At 33.0% G+C, this 21,640-nt stretch overlaps 1 protein-coding gene across 1 annotated transcript in view; it reads left to right on the top strand.

Moving 5' to 3' along the window:
• LOC128862717 (uncharacterized) overlaps nt 1–21,640 on the top strand; it is a 139,584-nt gene that overhangs the window by 58,897 nt on the left and 59,047 nt on the right. Inside the window, exon 2 of the mRNA XM_054101382.1 lies at nt 15,158–15,280. The gene's annotated coding sequence lies outside the window, so the exon portion shown is untranslated. The remainder of the gene's footprint in view (nt 1–15,157; nt 15,281–21,640) is intronic.

The following is a 21,640-nucleotide window of genomic DNA, read 5'->3' as shown; positions in this document are numbered from 1 at the left end:
CGCTTTAAATAAGTCACAAGTAGTTTAACACAACTTTTGCTGCTGTTATAGCCACTTTCTGCAACTTTGCTATCGCCCATCTAACTTGCGGCGCTTTTGCGCCAAACTCTTGTCCATGCGTCGCCTTGCTTTCCTGTTATCTGCTTTGACATTTATTTACTTTATTTTTATTTTTTTTTTATGCCTGTTGCCGTGTTTTTCTGCCGCTGCCACTTCTGTTGGTTGTGAAAAGTTGATGCATTTTTCCACCTTGGCCATTCTGTCAATGACTCATTTGGAATTTTCTTCTGAATACTTCGCAGAATTGCGCATGAATTTGTGTTGCGCGCGTTCGACAGCTTGGTTAATGTTGCCAGCATCGGTATTAGTGTGGAATGTGGAAGGTATGCACGACAATTTGCGGCTCTTTAGTGACTAAAGATGGTATTAGTTGTGGTTGAGGTGGGGTGTAGTTGCGAGCGCAGAGCTTTAGTTTCTTTTAGTTTATGTAAGAGGGATTTATGAATATAGAATTAAAAAATGCGAAATTTTCGTTATTAGTGTTATTTAATACTTTTATGAAAATAGAGCCAATTTAGTTCCTAGCAACGACAAAGAAAAAAAAATCCAAAATATTAAGCGCTAAAAAACTGCATACTTTCAAAAAATTCTAAAAATTCTTGTGGTAAAGTTAAACGTTTTTTTTTTAAGTTATTCAAAAGTTTTTTGCAATGTTTGAAACTTTTCGCTGCATGGTTTTTGTTGCTGTATGCACTATATTTTTATAAAAAAATAGTGGTACTCTTATAATTTTGCAGCGGGGTGTAACCAGGGCCAATATGTCATATGATATGCTTACAGAGCAACCATTTAAATGGAATCTGCATAATAGAATTTTCAAAATATTTCACGAAATATGAAAGCTCCTTTTTTTGCATATACAGGTAGATTTCACATTCGTTTCATTATTTCCCCTCCAATAATAATTTGAAATTTTCTAAACAGTGAAAGCTCAAGAATAAATTGTGAAAGCTCTCAAGAGGATACATATCTGTTTGTAAATTCAAACTCGCTAACGCTCATCTAAATTCCTATTAGCCTATTTATATGAAGGAATTTTTAAATAGACACACGAATAGGTGAAAGCTCTACAAAAACAGTTTCTCCTTTGCCAAAGGTTACAGTGAAGTTGAATAATCTTGTATAAGCATGAAGGACTGATGACAAGCACTCATCCCATAATATCTGTTTATTTTTTTTGTACCAAATAATTTAAAAATAGCGAAAGCTTGATAAGAACTTTCACTTTTATATTTGACTTGCTTTAAGCTCTAAAGCTTTTGCTTGTGCCATTTTTCTTGAATGCTTACCAATTTGGTTTTGAAAAAAAAGAAAAATATGCGAAAAGTAAGTACTTTTAAGGGTTTATAAGTTCAGCTGAACTCAAGCAGCAAACTATTCACTCGTATGGCATGCAGGAAATTGGATTTAATGTGACCAAATTAAAAATTAAAAATAGTTTTAAAATTGCGTCATTGATAATAAGGGTTAATGTAGATAGTTGCTCTTGGAAACATTGTTTTTAAGGCACTAAAGATTAAGGTATCGAATTGGTACTTGCTAAGAATTGGAATTGGGACTTGCTAAGGAAATAAACAGCAGATTTTGAGGGTTAGTAGAGCAAATGCCATAGCATGTTCTTATGTGCTCAGCCACGTATAATAAATCAGGTATTCATACACCTTGGCGAACGATTATCATACCTATCTAAAATCTCGAACGTGGCATCCTATAAAGTTTGGTTATAAATGGACCAAAAATCGAGTGATCCTCCAGCATTCTTGGTACATGTCGCTTAACGAAGTGTTCAGTTTTGTTCGATAAGGATAAACACACATTAACGAAACAAGCCGAAGGGCGAGTAATCCTCTTAGTAATAATAATAATAAAAAATGTACATATACTCCTTCAGAAATGATTTTATCACACCTATTTTGCCTGTGCAGAAGAAAATCCGAATAGAAAGGAAATTATTTATATCGTTCTGAATTTTGTGCGGAGTTTTAGTATTTAAAAAGTCGGCAGCATGTTTCGGCATTTGGAGTTTAAAGTATAATTATTAAGTGATAAAAATATTTTCGTTTGAGTGTTGGTGATTGCATATGTTGATAATGGCTTTATCAAGTACTCGATGACTTCATCATGCTGGGCATCTTGCCTGTCCTAACGTATGGCGCAGAAGCTTGGACGATGACAACATCCGATTAGGCGTCGCTTGAGTGGGAAAGATTCTGTGGTAGACTTTTCGACCTTTACACATTAGCAATGGCGAATAACGCGGGCAATGGAACGATGAGATACAAGAGCTTTACGACGACATTGACATAGTGCACCGAATAAAGATCCAGCGGCTACGTTGGCTGGATCAATCAAGAAGAAGAAGTCTCCGTAACAGTGTTAGCAAGGGAAAAACAGAAGATTAATTGAACCTCTTAAAAATTTTGCTATTGTATTAAATTGAAAAGAAAAAAAAACCTATCGGTCCTGAAAATTCGGGATATTTTGAATATAATCAATTTGTTATTGTACGAAATTTCGGGACAGATCCCTATATTTTTTTTATTTAATACAGTACAAAATTTTTATACAATCCCGAAAATTTGGGACAGATACCGATTTTTTTAGTATAATAACAAAATTTTAACACAATCCCGAAAATTTAGAAGAGATTCCATTACAAAATTTGCAATTTTTTTTATTTAGTACGATAACAAAATTGTAATACAATCCCGAAATTCCGGGATTGATCCCGATAAATATGTTTTGTTAACAATAGCAAAATTTTACTATAATCCCAAAATTTCGGGGCAGATGCCGATTTTTTTTATTTAGTACATTAGCAAAATTAAAATACAGGCCTGAAATTTTGGGAAAGGTTCCCAATTTTTTTTTTAATTTAGTACAAAAACAAAATTTTAATGCAAATTCCGGGACAGATCCCGCTAATTTTCTTCTTAACTTAGTACAATAACAAAATTTTAATACAATCCCGCCATTTTGGGAGAAATCCCGATAGTTGTTAATTTAGCACAATATCAAAATCGAATATCAAAATTTGAATACATTTGCATAATTTTTTTTTACTTAGTACAATAGAAAACTTTTAAAATAATTCCAAAATTTCAGGACAGATCCCCAGATTTTTTGTATTTAAGTACAATAACAAAAGTTTAATATAATTTCGGAACTGATCCCCAACAGTTTTTTTTATTAAGTTTAGTAACAAAATTTTAATACAATCCCAAAAATTTGGGACACATACCGATTTTTTTTTATTTAGATTTTTGTTATTTTAGTACAATAACAAAACTTCAATACAATCCCGAGATTTCAGAACGCGTACTATTTACTACAATTCATAATTCCAGAAGTTAAGAGAACGAACATTCACATAAATTATTTTCCACTTATTTCTACCGCATTCGCTTCCATTTTACGAGATTGATAACGGCTCATACCACATCTTATTTGGCCGGAAAAACAAAATATTTCTGCAAAGATTGTTTTATTTTTTCATTATTTACGTTCCATTTCGTTAGTTACTTTCTTCCCGATTTAATCGTATTAATATCTAATTCGCTTCCATTTAATTAAAATTCAGTTTTTTTTTCTTTCTAAATTTGCCTACCACTCACCCTCGAGAAGGCCATGCAAGTAAATTAAATTATTCAAATTCCTCTAATCTGCATTTTGGTCTATGAAATTAAGAGTGAGATTTTTTTTTTCATGTCAACAAACTCAGTCAAAAACACTTAATTGTGACATCGCTGATTTGCCCCGAAACTTTGGCGCTACTGCCATTTTAGCTGTCGTTTTACACTGCTGGCGGGCTATTTAACAAAATTGGACTGCTTTGTCGCATCTTTCCGCACTTTCTTTGTTTATTTCCTCTTATTTCTCTTTAAGAGCCAAGCGCCAGCTATTTGTCTACAAAATGTTAACTTTGCTGCGTATTTGGCTATATTTTTATTTTTGACTTTGTTTTTTTTGTTGTTGTTGCTTATTCAGTGATTAAGTGACCGCTGTATTAATTAAAAAGGTATTTACTTCATTCCGCTTGGCAGCGCAACAGTAGCAGCAACTTAAGTCTACAGGGAAATGCCGGTCACTGTTAACGCTGAAAAAACATATTCGTATATAAATACTTGGAGTAGGGAAAATATATTGAAATGACGGATATGCCGTACTAGGAAGATGTCACAAGCAATACAATATTGCTATTTCACTGTAAATTAATTGCATTAGGCGGCTGAAGTTATGCTAAAATGAAGGCGGTAGAAATAATGATTTTTAAAATTAGAAAAAAAAAATTACAAAAGCGAAAAAGCTATGGAGGAAAAGTAACGAAGGTAACGAAGCACAAAGAAAGGAAGAATGGTGAAGTCGGGCAGCAAAAGCGCGCCACCACGCCAATGATCAAAGAAAGCAACAAGAAATGCCAAACAACATTACTTGCAGCCAAATTCCGTCAAGAAATGACGGAAGCGAATTTCGAGATTAATTTTTACAATTTATTTATTTGCTTTTGCGACGTCTTTTGTATAGCTAAGTTTTTACATAAATATTATTTTTACGACAAATATTTTTTTTGTGTTTTTGTTTTTAGTTATCTAATGTTGTAGCTTTTTGTTAAAGCTTACGCAATGTCATGTTTGAGCGCGCATTATAACAGTTAAAAAAAAATATATAAAAAAATCAACTGCTTAGTGAAAATTATGTAAATTTTTTAGAGAATGTGTATGAGAAAATGTGCACAACTACAACAAATATTTAAGTGATTGAGTTTGTGTTTTTCCGGAAAGTGTTTTTGCCAGCTGCTGTTATTGAGAAAAGGTGTACCTACCAATATTCCCTGTGTGAAGAAAATGTTTGAGGCAGCAGCAATGCATTTCCCACGCCTACAACAAGTGGCTGCTGCAGCAGTTGGAGCAGCTGCTGTTAACTATATTTCGAGATTTGAAAACAAAAAGAGTGGAAGAGGGGAAAACTGAACTTACCTATGCATATTTTTATATATATTTTTTTATATATTATATATGAGTGCATACTTATATGTATATGTATATGCATGTAAGTGTATTGTCTGTTAATTTCAAAAAAAAAAAAAACACAAAAAAAATCTGCGACAAATGTTCGCCACAAGAATTGTAGATAAAGAAATATGGTCTGTACGCACTTTAATATTCATAACAGGCGCGACGGCCAATAACTCACATGCAGCACAAGCACAAGTGCTGATACACAGAAAATGTAGAAGAAGAAGAAGAATCATGAAGCATGAAAATAGCAGCTGCTAGCAATGGGACTGCAAAAGAGCAGCGCTGAATTTTTTCATAACAGGAAAATATGTGTATAAAGCATTGCAACCAGTGGGAAAAAGGGCAGCAGCTGACGGCAGCAGAGCTATTGGAGATGCACAAATGAAATCTCGATGCTGCATGCACTTACAACCACACATACTTGAAAACATATGTTTGTCAATGTTGCACCACTTTGTTGCGGTATGCGAGTGCAGCATTCAATGCGAGCACTTGTTCCACAGTAGTTGGTAGCTGGCATGCCGGAGGAGGAAAATATGAACTCACACAACACAACAGAGACAGCCAGCCAGAAGTTGAACATCAGCAGCGCATCACTTCAGTAGCTAAATGCGGCGCATAGCGCGGCGATGGTGGCCAGTCAGTCTGTCCAGGCTACAGCAGCAGCAGCACCACCACATACATACATACATACATGAGCACAAGTACATCATATCGAGTGTGGGAAAAGATGAGTGAGTGAGCAAACTCAAGTCCGCTAATTCCTTCTGTGGCCAGCGCAAAAGCGGTAGGATAATGCAGATCAAGCTGGTGGTTGTTGTTATGGCATTTGTGTTTGCTTTTGCTTTGAGTGACTGATGCAGCTTAGTAAGGATTGCAGAGAATGCCCCCTTAGAGTGGCTGCAAAGTAAAGCAACAAAAGGATAAAAATAAAAGCAGAAAAAAGGGAAAAAAGGAAAAAAAGTTGAAAAATAAATAAAATAAAAATAAAATAAAAAAAGAGCAGAAAAGCTAAACAGCAAAAATTAAAGTAAAAAAATATATATAGAAAAAAGCAACCCAGCAGAAATGCAAAGAAAATCAGAGCAGGTAGCGAACGAGCTGCAATGTGGCAAGGGAAATCACAGCAAGAGCTGTATGGGTAGCTCGCAGCAGCCACAGGAGCACGAAAATCGAAAAAAATAAATACAAAGAAGCGCTGCAGAAAAGAGCAGCAGAAAAATATATCAATATACATATAAGAGATGCGCTGGAACAACATAAGGCCTGCTCCTCAGGGATGCCTTGCATGCATCGGCTGTTTACTCAGTGTGCATGTGTGTGTGTCTGTGTATAGCAAATTCAAATTGGAGGCACATATGCATGCCCATATGAATATGACAGAGAAAATTCTCTCACATTCGTATATAATTACGCACATATGGAAATATTGAAAGGAAATCTGCTGCTTTGTGAGAAAACAAAAGAAGGCGCAGGTTTTTCTATTTTTCCTTTTGAACGTCTGAAAAAAGGACAGCGCAGAAACACATGCAGATACGCATGTGAATAAACACTCTGCCTGAAGTGTTTTTCCGATAAAGATTTTATATTAATTTAAAATATCGGAAACGACTTCCGGCGCATATGGAAATTCTTGTTGTTTTTTGTTTTTCATTTCTATTGCTTCCAGTTTCTTGGAAGAGCAAATGCAAAACAAGCCCATCTACACAAGTGTTATTAAAATTAATGTTTGTTTGGTCCACATGTTTTTGTTTTTTTTTTTGGTTTTTTTTTGCCTGAGCAAAAATCGCTTAAATTTAAGGGCTTAAACAACTATACCGAAAATACCACAAGTTCTTGCAACACATTCTTCGTTGCTCGTCAGTACATGCTTATTAAAGGGTCCACCTCCTGTTGCCCTCGATTCTAGATTGTTATGGGCAACCTTTTCCGAATGCACCCCTTCCAGTCAGACCATATCTTGAAAAAAGGCAACTCAAAAATATTTATTTTAATATTTGACTAAATACTTACTTTTTAACATCTTTTTGGGGCGGCCCTTCTGCATTTAGCAGCGTCGTTAGCTCTTTCCACTTTTCCCCAACAGCAACTCTGTCGCCCTTCGAAAAATTCTTCGCCAAATCTGGATGAGATTCCATAAACTCGACTAAAATTAGCTCTTGCTTGGAGTTCTTGTGTTTTCCCCTAAAAGTTTTTGAATAAGTTTTAAATATTTTAAATAAACACTTTTATTTACATAAATAAATGCAGTTATTTTGAGTAAATACTCACATTTTGATAAATTTATTTCAACAAACAGTTTATAAGAATGTCACAAACCGCTAACGTTTAAGTTGCCGAAAATAAAACTGGAAAATTTTAACGATTTCGATTTCCAGAACAGGGTGAAAAAACGATTTGCTGATGTTCGAAAAAAACGAAAACGGAACGATTTACAGAACATGTGAAACGATTTGAAAACGGAAAATGCGAAAATATTGCCCGAAAACGATTTGCAGAACATGCCTGTATATACTGAAAATTTAGTTGACTATTGAAGTTTGAAAAGCAAAAAAAAAAAGAAATTTTTAGAGAATAAAAAAATAATAATAAATAATGGTAACATTAATAGTTGAAACCGCTATGTGATGAGAAAAAAATTAATTTTAAAACCTGGACCGAATTTTCAAGCTGACTTGGGATATAGCGCTAAGCTCAAATATACTCCTTTCAAGGGCTTCCAGCAAAGAGTCGAATATATAATATATTAAATCTCTATGGCAAAACTTGAGCATCATTACTTAGAGTTAGTTGCCTGTATATAGAGATGATAAACATTTTGAGCCAAAAACTACACTACACTTTTGCGAAGATTTTTGACGTACTCAAGACGAATCTGTACTCAGAATAGCAAATAATATATATTATATATTATATATATATATATATATTAGGGCGGGTCGATTTAAAAATCGCTCATTGCTCTGTGAAAATCGTATTCTAGGGATCGAAATAAGAAACTTTGCCGAAGGAACCATACCTCTAAAACGAATTCTGATGTCCTCCAATTTGGGTCGAACTTTTTAGTTTCTTTTCTATAACTCACTTAAATTAATTTTATCATTTACATATGTTCTGACTAAATAAATTTCTTAAGAGAAAAAATAGATATTATTATAAATAAATAAAAATAAAGAAAAAATTTAGCTGATTTTTTCATGGTTCCTTCGGCAAAGTTTCTTATTTTGATCCCTAGAATATGATTTTCACAGATATATATATTTAATTGCCGCGTACATTCTTTTTGGGTGTTTAGCCGAGCTCCTCCTCTTATTTGTGGTGTGCGTCTTGAACCGTCCGACTCCGAACGGCAGATATTTTTTTATGAGGAGCTTTTTCATGGCAGAAATACTTTCGGAGGTTTGGCATTATCTGCAAATAATACCAGCAAATAAATTTTTATTTGTTGAATTCCACCTCAAACTTCGTAACTTTTAATTTTTTATTATTTCGGATTTCTATAATTTGTTCTTAGTTTTTTTTTTTTATTCGCAATAGAGATTCCATAAAAAAGTAAATAATTTTTAATTCTATATTTCTGGCTTGTGTCCTAACATTGATTTTTTTATGGAATTGGGTGCGAAAAAGGTGTAACATCTTGAAATATGGGCAAATTTTGACAATTTATTTTCTTATTTTTTAATATAAATATATTTTTTTTTTTCATAAATCTATAGCTCATCCAATAATAAAATTCATATTAATTCAGGTTTATACCTTGTATAAAATTTATAAAAATCCACAAATTTCCATACAATTTTTCGACCAATTTTTTTAAATTATTATTTTACGCAAAAATTATCAAAATAAGCGAGAATTTTGAGCAGCTTCAAGTTTGAGTCACTTGCACTTTATCACACTAAAATTAAATGAACTATAAAGCTGCGCACTTAAATTCTTTTTTGTTTAAATTTTTATTAAAAATTTTGAAATGTTTCTCTAATTTTTATTAATCTTGTACGAAGTTTGAAAGTTGAATTTATTTAATTTTTTCTTAGATAATTATGGTGACTTTTATAAAAAAAAATAATAAACACTAAAAAAAAAATAGCCAAACCCAGTCAAAATGTGTAGGTGCTAAATTTTTTTCGCCGGCTGCATGTTGACCCGATTTTTCGCAAATATTTTTTATTCTTTCACTCACTTTGCGAGTTCGGCTGACAAAACAGAAGAAAACATCCGAAAAAAATGTCTTTGTATCCTTCTTTGTTACCGTGAACTCAACCGAGGATATCCTCCAGAAACGAATAAAGATTTTATATGTTTAAGAATGGGTTTACAAGGGAAATAGTTGTAGTTTCAGATACTATTAAGACCTTCAATAAGAATAATATTGTATTTTTTTTTATATATTATTTTTGTGATTTCTTCAAAATTTTTTTTAAAAGAAATATGACTTGGTCTGAAATTTTCAACAGAACCTTTTAAATTTGTTTAGGGCTGTGCGTTTATTCGATTATTCGTTAAAGTTGAGTAATAGTTTTAATAATTTTTTTATAAAAATGTAGTTAATTTTACAATCAAAAATTTTATCAATCCAAGTTTCAGACTTTATGGAAATTAAAAAAAAAATGAGCAAATTAAACAAGAAAATTTGAAAAATTTGAAACTTCTTAATGAGATACAGACAAAATACATTAATTTGAAACAGAAAAAGGCAGGCTGAAAGTTTCGGAAAAGTATTGAAAAATTTGGTTCTAAGTCATATACAAGGCAAAATTAATCATCCAATTTTGTGTTTGAATAGCTTTTTTATTAAAAAAATAATAATAATTTTAAGTGATGGAAATCTTTATTCGGACCTTTGCGCGCTCCACTGCTTTTCTGTTTGTATACTGCAGCTGACTATAGTAGTTCACAAGTGCCAAATATAATTATAATAAATATAATTGCAGAAATTATAAATCATACGATAGGGTGCTTAATTTTGCACCATCTTTTAAAAACTCTTAGAGCCTATTTATAAGCGCACATCTAGTAAGAACATAAATGTATTTCATAGTTAAATAAATATTTTCTATTGGCTTCAGTGGTTCACGCCCGGTGCCCTCATTCAGTTTTAAATTTTAACAGTCTGATAAATTAAAAAGTAATTGGTGAAACTGGGCCATTAACTGGTGTCATTAATTATTTAAAATTGTTAAATTGTTAATTCAACAAGAAATTTTTTACGCCGATCACCTGCATATGAAGTATTTTGATTTGAATTTTTTTAGCGCAATTGTTGAGATATTTTCTTAATTATCAGAATTCAGTTGTGTTGGACTTGTTTCAACTGCGATATTCTAAAGATTTTTATTAAATATTTATTATATAAAGGAATATTTTTCTCATATTAAATGTAAGGATGTTGAATTTCCATATCTGCGCTCAGCGCGAAATCCAATAATTGGCATAGCAAAGCGAAAGGGTGCAAAAAACAGTTAATAAGCCTTTCACTCATATCGAACCATTAGGCCACATTTTATTTAATGAGATAATGTTAAAAACCACTGACGTTGCGCAAATACCAACAACAATTTTTTACAGCACAACCACAAGTGAAGACTACTACAAACAGTGGTGTGAAAAAGGTGGTTTCGTTTTCACAAGTACGCCCACGACAATTTTTAGTTTCCATAGAAATAAAGACAGCGGCAAGATGATGCAGAGCGTGAAAAAATTGATATGGAAAACAAATGAAATAGGAGTGGAGGGAAACCTTTTTGCGGTTAGTGAAATGCACTCCAGAAGGTGTGAGTGCAGTGAAGGTGTGAGCGCAGTGAAGGTGTGAACAAACTAAAAAATGAAATGCGTCACGGTGAAGGTAAAGTGAAAGATAGAAATTGAGATGCTGGGACATGCTCTTGTTGTTGCTCCTTTTTTTTCTTACATGCGTACATACATACATACATATATGCGTAAGCAGTTGTGCCTGCGCTAATGAAAAGTGCATTCTACTGCATGGGAATTCGCGCCTTTCTGAACGATCAGGTAACACAGTGCAATGGCTGGCCACTTTAACTAGCGTGGCTATTGAGAGTTGTAGTAAGCCAACAAGGTATACATACACACATCTTTGGAGTGCTGGGAGTGATTAATTGTTAGTCTTCAAAAATAATATATGTCGTTTCTGTTGGGCGTCAATGTGGTTAATGATGAATTTATAAGCTCGTAAAATCTAGTGCTGCATAGATTTGTGCATTCAGTAAAGTTCAAAGATCATTAAACGTATTAAGGCTTGCCACAAGCGCCCACTGCGGGGCATGTACGTGTATGTATGTGCGCATTTAATGAGCTGATTATGTGTAGTGGCCCTTCTGGGCGCTTATTATGAACCGCTTAAGGCAATTAAATCTATTTTTGATACTCAGGGCAGTCTAAGTACCCAATTAAGGTGGGATTTCATGGCTAGAATGATGCGATTCCTATGCATAACTGAAGTTTATGTACCAAATTAAAAGCGAATCTAATTGTTAGCGCCCAATGCATTTGTAAAGGGTGATATTTTTGGGGGCGTAGTAGTTGAAATTAAAAAATACAAAATAAAAAGATAAAAAATACTTTCATAAATATCATACTAACGGTATGAGTATTAACTGTTTTTGCAGAGTTCTTTTCAGGCCATTAGTACTTGAAGAAGTTGGGCTTATGAGCGCTGCGGCTGAGTCAAATAAAACGTAAACTTTAAGTCCAATACTGGACTATTTTTTCGGGTAAAAACACTGTTTAATAATTGTTTCTTGAACAGTGTATAAGGATTTATTGTGCGAAAACAGGACAACTGAAATTTAAAAAAAATTCAAAAATATTGGTTACAATATAGCGGTCGTTGGATACTAGGGGTCTTAAAAAATATTATACCAATTCCTATATTTTTTTTTTACATTTAATATTTTAATTTATATATATTATTTTAGAAATTTCTTCAAGATATTTTATAAATTTTTTCAATTTTCAACTGAATCTTTTAAATTTTTTTAGCGTTGTGCGTTTACTCGATTATTCGTGTACCGTCAGTAAAAGTTTTAATAATTTTTTCATGGAAATGTAGGCAATTCTTCGATCAAAAACCATATAAGTCCAAGTATCAGACTTTGTGGAAATTTAAAAGATTGTAATATCAGGTAGATACCTATGAAATGAGACTTTTTTCAATTTCAAACGTTTATTAACAAAAAATGGTTACAAATTTAATCTTCAAAATAATAGCCATCGCTAGCGACACATTTTCCCCATCTCTCAGGCAATTTGTGGATGGCGCGCCAAAAAAATTGGCCGTCTTTGGCCGTAAACCAATCATCGAGCCATTTTTTGGCTTCTTCGTGAGAATTGAAGCGCTGCTCGGAAAGTGCATGCCCCAGCGGTTCCCAATCGTTTGTCTCCACTAATTCCCGGGTCGCTCTTGTTCGATGTGGCGGTGAATTGTCATCAAGAAAAATTACTTTGTTACGCCGGCCGGCATATTCTGGGCATTTTCGGTATATAGCCCTGTTCAAATTGGCCAATTGTAGTTGGTAGCGTGCTCCTTCAACTGTTTCCCCTGGTTTTAATAGCTCGTACCAAATCATACCACGCTGATCCCAGAAAACACACAGCATTGCCTTGCGGCCGAAGCGATTTGGTTTGGCCGTTGTTTTTGGCTTGTGGCCGGGAGGACCATACGATCGTTTACGCTTGGGATTGGCGAAATACACCCATTTTTCATCACCCGTAACGATTCGATGCAAAAAAGACTTCCTTTTGAACCGGGAGAACAGCATTTCCCAAGTGGTTTTTCGGTTCTCTTGCTGCCTTTCAGTCAATTCATGCGGCACCCATCTTCCGACCTTTAAAATAATGCCCATGTCTTTCAAACGTTTGAAAATGGTTTTTTGGGTCACTCCCAAGTGCTCTGCCATCATTTCATGCGTTTGACCATCATCTTCATCCAACAATGCTTGCAATTCGGCGCCCTCAAACTTTTTCGGTGGCTGGCCACGCTCCTCGTTCTCCACGCTAAAATCACCACTTCGGAATTTTTCAAACCACCTGAAGCTCTGTGCTCTACTTAGAGCATGCCCACCATAAGCTTCTATAAGCATTTGATGAGCTTGAAAAGCGTTTTTCTTCAATTGATAACAGAAAATTAACGATGTCCGCAAATCGTAGTTTGAAGGCACGAAATTCGACATTTTTAAGAGCGATAAACAAACAATGAACTGAATATTGTTGCCAGATGACAGACGAAAAAAATAAGTCATTTGGGAAGGTTTAAAAATACTCCTAGCGACATCTATGGAGCTGAAAGTGTCATTTCATAGGTATCTACTTGGTAAATTAAATAAAAAAATTTAAATTTTAAACCTCTTAATAAGATTTTCTAGAACAATTCAGAGTACACAGTTTTGTAGCACGTTGAATTTTGGCATAATACAGTGCAAGTTTTGGGTGACTCAAAAACCACAATGCCTTTTAACAAGTTTTTTTTTGCCTGTGATCTTGCGCAGTTTCTCAATATATCGAATATGCGACCTGTTCTTTATGTGTACCAAAACACCTTTAAATGTGTTTAAAGCGATATCGTGGAAGTCTCATGTCTAATATGCAAGTTTGTGTGGGATTTAAAAAAATTTTTTTTTTTCCTGATCAAATAATGATGCTCCAAATTCTTAAGGGGACAGATGCCTGTAAACGGTATCCCTGATTTCCCTGATTTTCATTAAAATTATTTAAAATGAAGGAGTCAATATATTTTTTTTCAAAATTGGCATACAGTTTATTTATACATTAAAATAATATACATTTTTTTTTATTTTAATCATTTAAAATGGCGGATGTACACTCATTTCTTCCAGCAAGGTCGTAGCGGGGCTTCTGAATTGGCGCGCATTATAGCATCGGCGTCAGTGACCTGAATACAGAAAAACAAAAATTTTTTTGTTTACTACCTGTAATGCCATAATTTCTATGTGAATTAAAAAAAAAATGGAAAAAAAATCGCGGAATAAAATGCTTAAAAAAAATGAGTTTTGGGGCGAATTTTTCTACTACATATTTTTGCTTCGAAAAAATTATTTGTGACTTACCGATTAATCAGCAATTCCAGTGCTATATAATTGTCTTTCTGAGGCCTCGTAGAATTCATTCTGTTCAATTAGTTGCATGTTGACGAGCTTCTTTAGTGGCTAATTTCCTAGAATCACTCTCTTTTCATCCAGTTTTTCGGCGTAAAATTTACATTGTCGGCCAATTATTATATTTGAGGAGTTCATTGTTTCTAAAATCGATGTATATTCTTCATTGAATAATCCAGCAGCAATGTATGATACCATTTCAATAATTTTTGACCACGAATGTAGGTGTTTTGGAGCGAGACGCCAAACGGTAGAGTTGGCGTTTTGCATATGACCACCCAAACATCTTTCGAGCAATTCATCTCGTGATAAGTCTAAAAATATTGGTTCTACGTGCTGCTGAATATCTGGATGTAGTGGTGCAGGGTGATTAAATTTTCTCCAGAGGCTTTAACTTTTTGCCATTTGCACCAGCTGTCAGGACAGTACTCATGGCTTGGCTTGCCAACTGTGGAGCACAAATGATAATAGCTACGAATAGCTAACCGTAGTATACTGATAATTTGTGGGTGAGATCTTGAGTGAGTTTGCCTTTTGACGATCTATAATATAAGAAATACTTCAAATTACGTTCTAAAATTTTTTTTACATATTCTTAGAGGATTATTAACATTTTGTGAAATTTTTTTTTTTTTTCGAAATTTTACAAGTATCTATCCCCTTAAAGCGTAGAATAAAATTAGAGTTGGAATGAGCTTTTAGCTTTTTTTTGATGTTTTATTAATTTTTTTTTTTAATATTTTTATAAGCATATATTTTCATAAATATAAATAAATATCTATTTTCATATTTTATATGACTCGTGATTTTAAATTTATTTCTATTAATATTTGCCTACTTAGCACCGAAGGCCCTAGTAGCCAGTGTGCTAATTAAGCTAAGATTATATTGTATATATCCCCTGAAAATAATAATAATAATTTTTCTACTTTCTTCTCCTTTCAGGTAAATTCTGCAAAAGAATATATGCTCTCCACCTCAGTTGAAATTTCTCAATTTGTATACACACCAAACTTGGCATAAACTCTGGCTCATACGTAATAAAATTTGATTATTTCTAACACTAAGGTATGCAGGTAATTTGATATCATTTTTGTTTCTCAAGTATTTTTATTAAACTTCCTGTCAGCAGCGGTTCATCATATACAAACATACATACATACATACATTGGAGGCTGTACTCAAGTGAAATATTTTGAAATTCTTCAAAAGTGGCGGCAGCTGTGCTAAGTTTACTTAGGAATACATTTTTTTAGATGTATTATAATCTTGCGTAATTTTAATGTCTTGGTAGGTCCACACAGGCGTATAATTTTAAATTTGCAGTGTGCACATCGGAATACAGGTCTTTGATTGCTTGTTTGGGGAGAAATGGAATTCGCTGTCATTGTTAGGAATCTTAAGAAATATAGTCAATGCGCCTTAATGCAACTTGAACATCAATTTTATCTTCCATTTTATACTTTATCGCGTGTTCCGGCTGAAAATTATATACTTTCTGGAATAACTGCAGCATATTTCAAGCTGAGATCGAACGAACTCTTTCAAGAATTATATTCCTTGCAGATAGTTAGGTGGTGAACGCGACTCTTATGTTGTCAATAATTAACTGAAAATGTGTTCAAGAATATCGATTTTCTACAAAACTCCGTTGATACCACTGGGGTAATCTGAACTAGGCCTCGGAAGAAATTTGTAGTGGTGTTTCTAGAAATTATGAAGCAGACGAGTAAACGGGGAAATATTCTTAAAAAGAATTAGGGAATTGAATTGGGCGCCACAAAGTTTCTTGTTTCCCCACGTGGTGAATATGTTATAGTCCATCTGCTAACAAAGGGACTCTAGCAGCACTTTATGAATATCCAGAGATTGATAACTGATGATCAAATAATCAGGAACTTACTGAGTCTCGAAAAAACTAATATATGGCTTTTAGCGGGAATAAAAATAAAGCACTGAATTGTTTGCTTTTCGCCCGCCAGGTTTAATGCTTCACACAATATCTTTTGTAGAGACGTGGAAACGCTGCTTATGTGAATGATCCGCACTTAAAAGAATGCGCTCCAGATCTCTTTGAAATAATTCCTTCATGAATCTGTCGCTATTGTTTGCAGAATCTTATTGGATTCGTCCCGAGATAGGGACGGTTGAAGGACATGCAATGGTAGGACTGGTTACATTTTCCTTGAGAACTACCATGGGTATATCTGTATATGTATTCAACAAATGAAAACTTTTTTTTAAATAAGAGTACAGATTTTTTCGATTTTCATAATTATTATACTCCTTTTATAGACTCTAGTAACTATATTTTAAGGCTTTGTTTGCATTTTCATTGGGTACGATTTTTACGTGGCAGGTCCCAAACCCAGCGCACAATCAGATATCCTGGGTTTTTTTGCCTTCTCACATTAGCTGGGACTCGAATGGATGTTCGGAAGCTATCCCAGACGTTGTGAGCTGCTTTGACCGCATGGCCTCCTCTGCATTGGAAAGATCAGATGGAGAATGACTTAGTTTCACTTGGTGTGTGCAACTGGCGCCGGTTAGCATTAACTTCGAACAAGATCGCTTAAGCGGTTATCGCCCCAAGCAAGAAGAAGAAAAAGAAGTTGCTAAATTTTGCGGCTTTCTTTTCTTCATTCTTTCTTTATCCACATTTTCACAAATTTAATATTTTATTTAACTTAATATAATAATATTTTATTTAAATTTAATATGGAAAGGGAAATGTAGCCCAGCCCCAGCTCACAACGAACCCATTTCGTGGTCTAAGTAGCATCGTTGTCTCTATGTGCGATGCGGCTGCCAAATCTAACCTAATTTAACTTTAATTTACAAATTTCACAAGTTACGGCTACACTAGCGACGTGTGAAGTAGTCTGGTACTGTTTTTATACTGATACTGTTGATTTTAGAATGCCACTTATTGGACCTGGTTCGTTCGTGCCAAAGCCCGATTCATTCAAGTTGCAGCGTGCGTAGTGAGCAGGGTGGTGAATAGTGACAAGTTTCATGAACGCTTAGGTTGATTGACGTTCATGTCTTACCAACTATATAGAACAATTTTTTGTTTGGCTGTTACTCCCGCCTTTCTTGACACACATTTGTTCTCCTAATTTTTTTAGAGACTTTTTCTTTGGTGACATTGGTTTTGTCTGATAATTGTCCTAGTAAAATTCACCGGTGATTAATTGGCTACAAAATTTCAATCCTCTAACGAATTTCCGAATTTGTTTTTGAAGAGTTTCTTTAAGTTACAGTCAAAGCGATCCTTTTAGAAGGGGGCTAGTGGGTTAAGATGTTCCATGAAAATATTTTTGTGAGATTCTAATTTATAGATATTAGCCTTTAATTTCGCTCCCACATACTTTCTAATAATGTTTCCACTTGTTTGAAAACAAAAAAACTGGGACAAAATGTATAAGAACGGAAAAACGAGTTAGCTTTTGCAAATCCATCCAGTGTCTCACTACTGAGTAGATAAACTGCCTGAAAATATTAACAAAGTTCAGACTAGTTTGCGTTGCTATAAATTGTCGCAATTGTAGTAGAATATCTTTAGTGAAGGCAATCCTTGAGTTTTAGTGGCTGGGATGCACCCTTCTTTTTGTATTCATTTTCTGCTCGCTCTGATGAATGCGTGAAGATGAACATCAAGACTCTGTAGCCCCTTATGGCATGTAGCCTGCAATCTTCCAAGCAAATTTGTACACACCCTGTGAGACACGAATTCCTGTCAGGATATTTCGCTGTTTACCTGTGTGTTTATTTGTTTTTGCGTTTGGATTTCACAATCAAATAACAAAAACTCCACAGGAAAGCAAAAACAGCTCGTGCAAAAAGTGCAATAATAAGTAAATATAAATACCAACAATGTGCAAAAAGATAACAACAACTATGTATTTTAAGTATGTATGCAAATATATGGAGATGCCAGCAGACAATATGCAAACAAACAGTCGCAGTGACTAAATAAATGATAGACAAGCAAATCAACAGCATGACGAGGAAGTTGACAGGCGTGAATGCGTACATATGCAAGTACATATAGAAACACATACATACATACACACATACATATATTCTTAGCACTACATATAAACATGCAATGCAAAGCATTTAACTTGGATGTACGAATGTATGCATTAAATGTGTGAAATGTGTGTGCAGAACACAAACATATTTTATTGGTATCAGCAAATGACTGGCATTCATTTGCTGAGCTGCAGAGTGAAAAAATGTGCCAAAGGTAAGCAAAATGGAAATGAAATATAATAAAAAATAAATAAAAAAATACACCCTCACTAGAGTTTAAAATGCGCGACAGGAAGATTTGAAATGCAAACAAGCCGCGCATAAGCATTCGGACACTCGTACAGAGGCAATGAAGCAAATTGAAGGTGAGAGGGTACATTTGCATGGACGCCTTTGTATGTAGCCGTGGTATGCAAGCAATTTGAATACGAGCTTGCAAAGCGGTCTTTAGTGCTGTACAAAGTACAAAGTTGTTTGTGCCACTGTGTGCCATCAAAGACAGTAGCAGGACAATGGCGCTTCGTGGAGCGCAAGCTTGCGTGATTCCTTTTTTTTGTGTTTCGTTTGTATTGGCATTCGCGTCTTTGGCTATGCTTTTCTTTATTACTGCGAGTATAAGGAATGTATTACATGCATGCATATATACATATATACGTACATGCATTTATACATACATATATACATACATAAATATATATATTGTATATAAACATGTACATACAGTTACTCAAAGTAGTACTCTTATTTGCTTTTTACTAGTAATTTGCTTTTAGCGCTCTGTGAGCCAATACTTAACTTAACTTAACTTAGTTTTCATAGAAACTTAGCGGTTGCTACTCAGCACGTCTTCACGATTACAATTCGATATTTTTTCACCTTTTTACAATCTTTTTTTTTTAATAATTTCTTCCCTTTGTCCCAATTTACAAAGGGAAAAATTTGGAAGGAAAACATTTGTTCGTGAGCGAAGAACGGACGGGGAAGAGAGAGGGGTTTCTGTTTGCCGCATTCGCGACACACTTTGCGCTTCTTATTGGTATTGTCAAACTTAAAGAAGTAAGCGTCAAAAGCAACGAATGTGGCCGAAAACCATTTTGCCCGTGTGGCAGCGAATGAAAGATCAAAAGAGAAATTCCTGTGCTTCCCTTTCAGAGGTCGCTGTGTGTAAATCGGGACGTTCTCTTTATTTTCACTTTGACACATTTCCATATGTTTTTACATTTTTACGAAAAATCAATTTTGTTTAGCATATTTGTTGGAATTTTATTCAAAATAGGGGACAAAAATGAAATGACAAGAATCTCTCGCAGCTCCCAATTTACGTAAAATACGTAACTGAAGAGGCTAAAACCTTCAGATCTCTAAATTTCTAAGTTAAGTGGTGTTCAAACGATTCTGAAATTGTTGCTGGTACGGTAGGTTGGCCTCAGTTATATAAAATGATGTGCAAATCTTGGCTAACAGAGCCTTTAGTCTATATTTTTCGCTTTTTTAATTGCGTTTGTTTTCTGTTTTTGCTCTTATTTTCACTTTTAAAGAATTCTACATAAGCTCTGTTATAGGTAAATATATATGTCCATGCATACATAGCTATGTATAGTATGTGGATGTGTGTAACATATACAGCCATGGCCATAATAATAGCTCTGCGACATTTTGTGAAGTTTTGAGTACTGATTTATGTTTAATTTTTTTATATTTCGTAATTTTTTATATAAACATAAGTTTCACTAATATAAAAGCTATTTAACTCAAAATTTCTGACTTTTTAAAAAATTTTCAAGAATTAAACATTTTTTCTTATCAAAATTTTAAGTCAAAATTAAAAAAAAAAAATTTTGCGAAAGCAATTTTATTCTCCATTTCTTACTATAAAAAAATCTATTGCAATCAAAGTTTCATACTTTTCAAAAAATTTAACTTTTTTTATAAAAATTTTAAACTTTTTACTCTAAATTTATAAAAACAATTTGCGAAGGCAATTTTATTCTCCATTGCTCACTAAAATAAAAGCTATTTAACTCCAAGTTTCATACTTTAAAAACAAATTTCAGGATTTCAAAATTTTTTCTTTTCAAAGTTTTAAACTTTTTAGTCAAAATTAAAAAAAAAGCAATTTGCGAAAGCAATTTATTCTCCATTTTTACTAAAATAAAAGCTATTTAACTCAAAGTTTCATCCTTTAAAAAAATTTCAAAAATCCAACATTTTTTCTTAACAAAATTTTAAACTTTTTAGTCAAAATTAAAAAAAAATGTTTGGCAAATCCAACTTTATTCTCCATTTTTCACTAAAATAAAAGCTATTTAACTCAAAGTTTCTTACTTCTTTAAAAATTTTACAAAACTCAACATTTTTTCTTACCAAAATTTTAAATTTGTTTGTCAAGATTTAAAAAAAAATTTGCGAAAGCAATTTTATTCCCCATTTTTCATTAAAATAAAAGCTATTGAAATCAAAGTTTCATACTTTTTAAAAATTAAAAAAAATATAACTTTTTTTGATAAAAATTTTAAACTCTTTATCAAAATATTAAACCTTTTAGTCATAGTTAAAAAAAAATTTGACAGCAATTTTACTCTCAGTTTTTCACTAAAATAAAAGCTATTTAATACAAATTTTCTTACTTTTTACATTTTTTTGAAAAATTCAACATTTTTGTAAACTTTTTTTTTAACTTTTTATCGAAATTTAAAAAAAGATTTTGCGAAAGAAATTTTATTCTCCATTTTTCACTAGAATAAAAGCTATTTAACTCAAAGTTTCTTACTTTTAAAAATTTTTTCAAATTCAACATTTTTTCTATTGAAAAATTTCGAAACCAATTTTATTCTCCTTTTTTCACTGAAATAAAAGTTATTAAACTCAAAGTTTCTGATTTTCTTTAATTTTTTGTTTTAAATTCAACATTTTTTCTTATGAAAATTAAAAAAAAAATGTTTCGAAATCAATTTCATTCTCCATTTTTCACTAGAATAAAAGCTATTTAACTCAAAGTTTCTTACTTTTTAAAATTTTTTCAAATTCAACATTTTTTCTATTCAAAATTTTAAACTTTTACCTTCACTAAAATAAAAGCTATTGAATGCAATGTGTCATACTTTTTAAAAATTTATCAAAATTTTAAACCTTTTAGTCAGAATTGAATTGTTCACTAAAATAAAAGCTCAAAGTTTCATATTTTTTAAAAAGTTTTCAAAAATTCTACATTTTTTCTAAAATTTTAAAACTTTTTAGTCAAAAATTTTGCGAAATCAATTTTATTCTCCATTTTTCACTAAAATAAAAGTTATTTAACTTAAGGTTTTATACTTTGTAAATTTTTTCCAAAAACTCAACACTTTTCGTTATCAAATTGTAAACTTTTTATTAGAATTTTAAACTTTTTAG

This window comes from Anastrepha ludens, chromosome 5, assembly GCF_028408465.1.
Source record: "Anastrepha ludens isolate Willacy chromosome 5, idAnaLude1.1, whole genome shotgun sequence".
NCBI classification, from domain to species: domain Eukaryota; kingdom Metazoa; phylum Arthropoda; class Insecta; order Diptera; family Tephritidae; genus Anastrepha; species Anastrepha ludens.
Note: the sequence above shows the minus strand (reverse complement) of the source record. Positions and strands in the feature narration are given on the sequence as shown.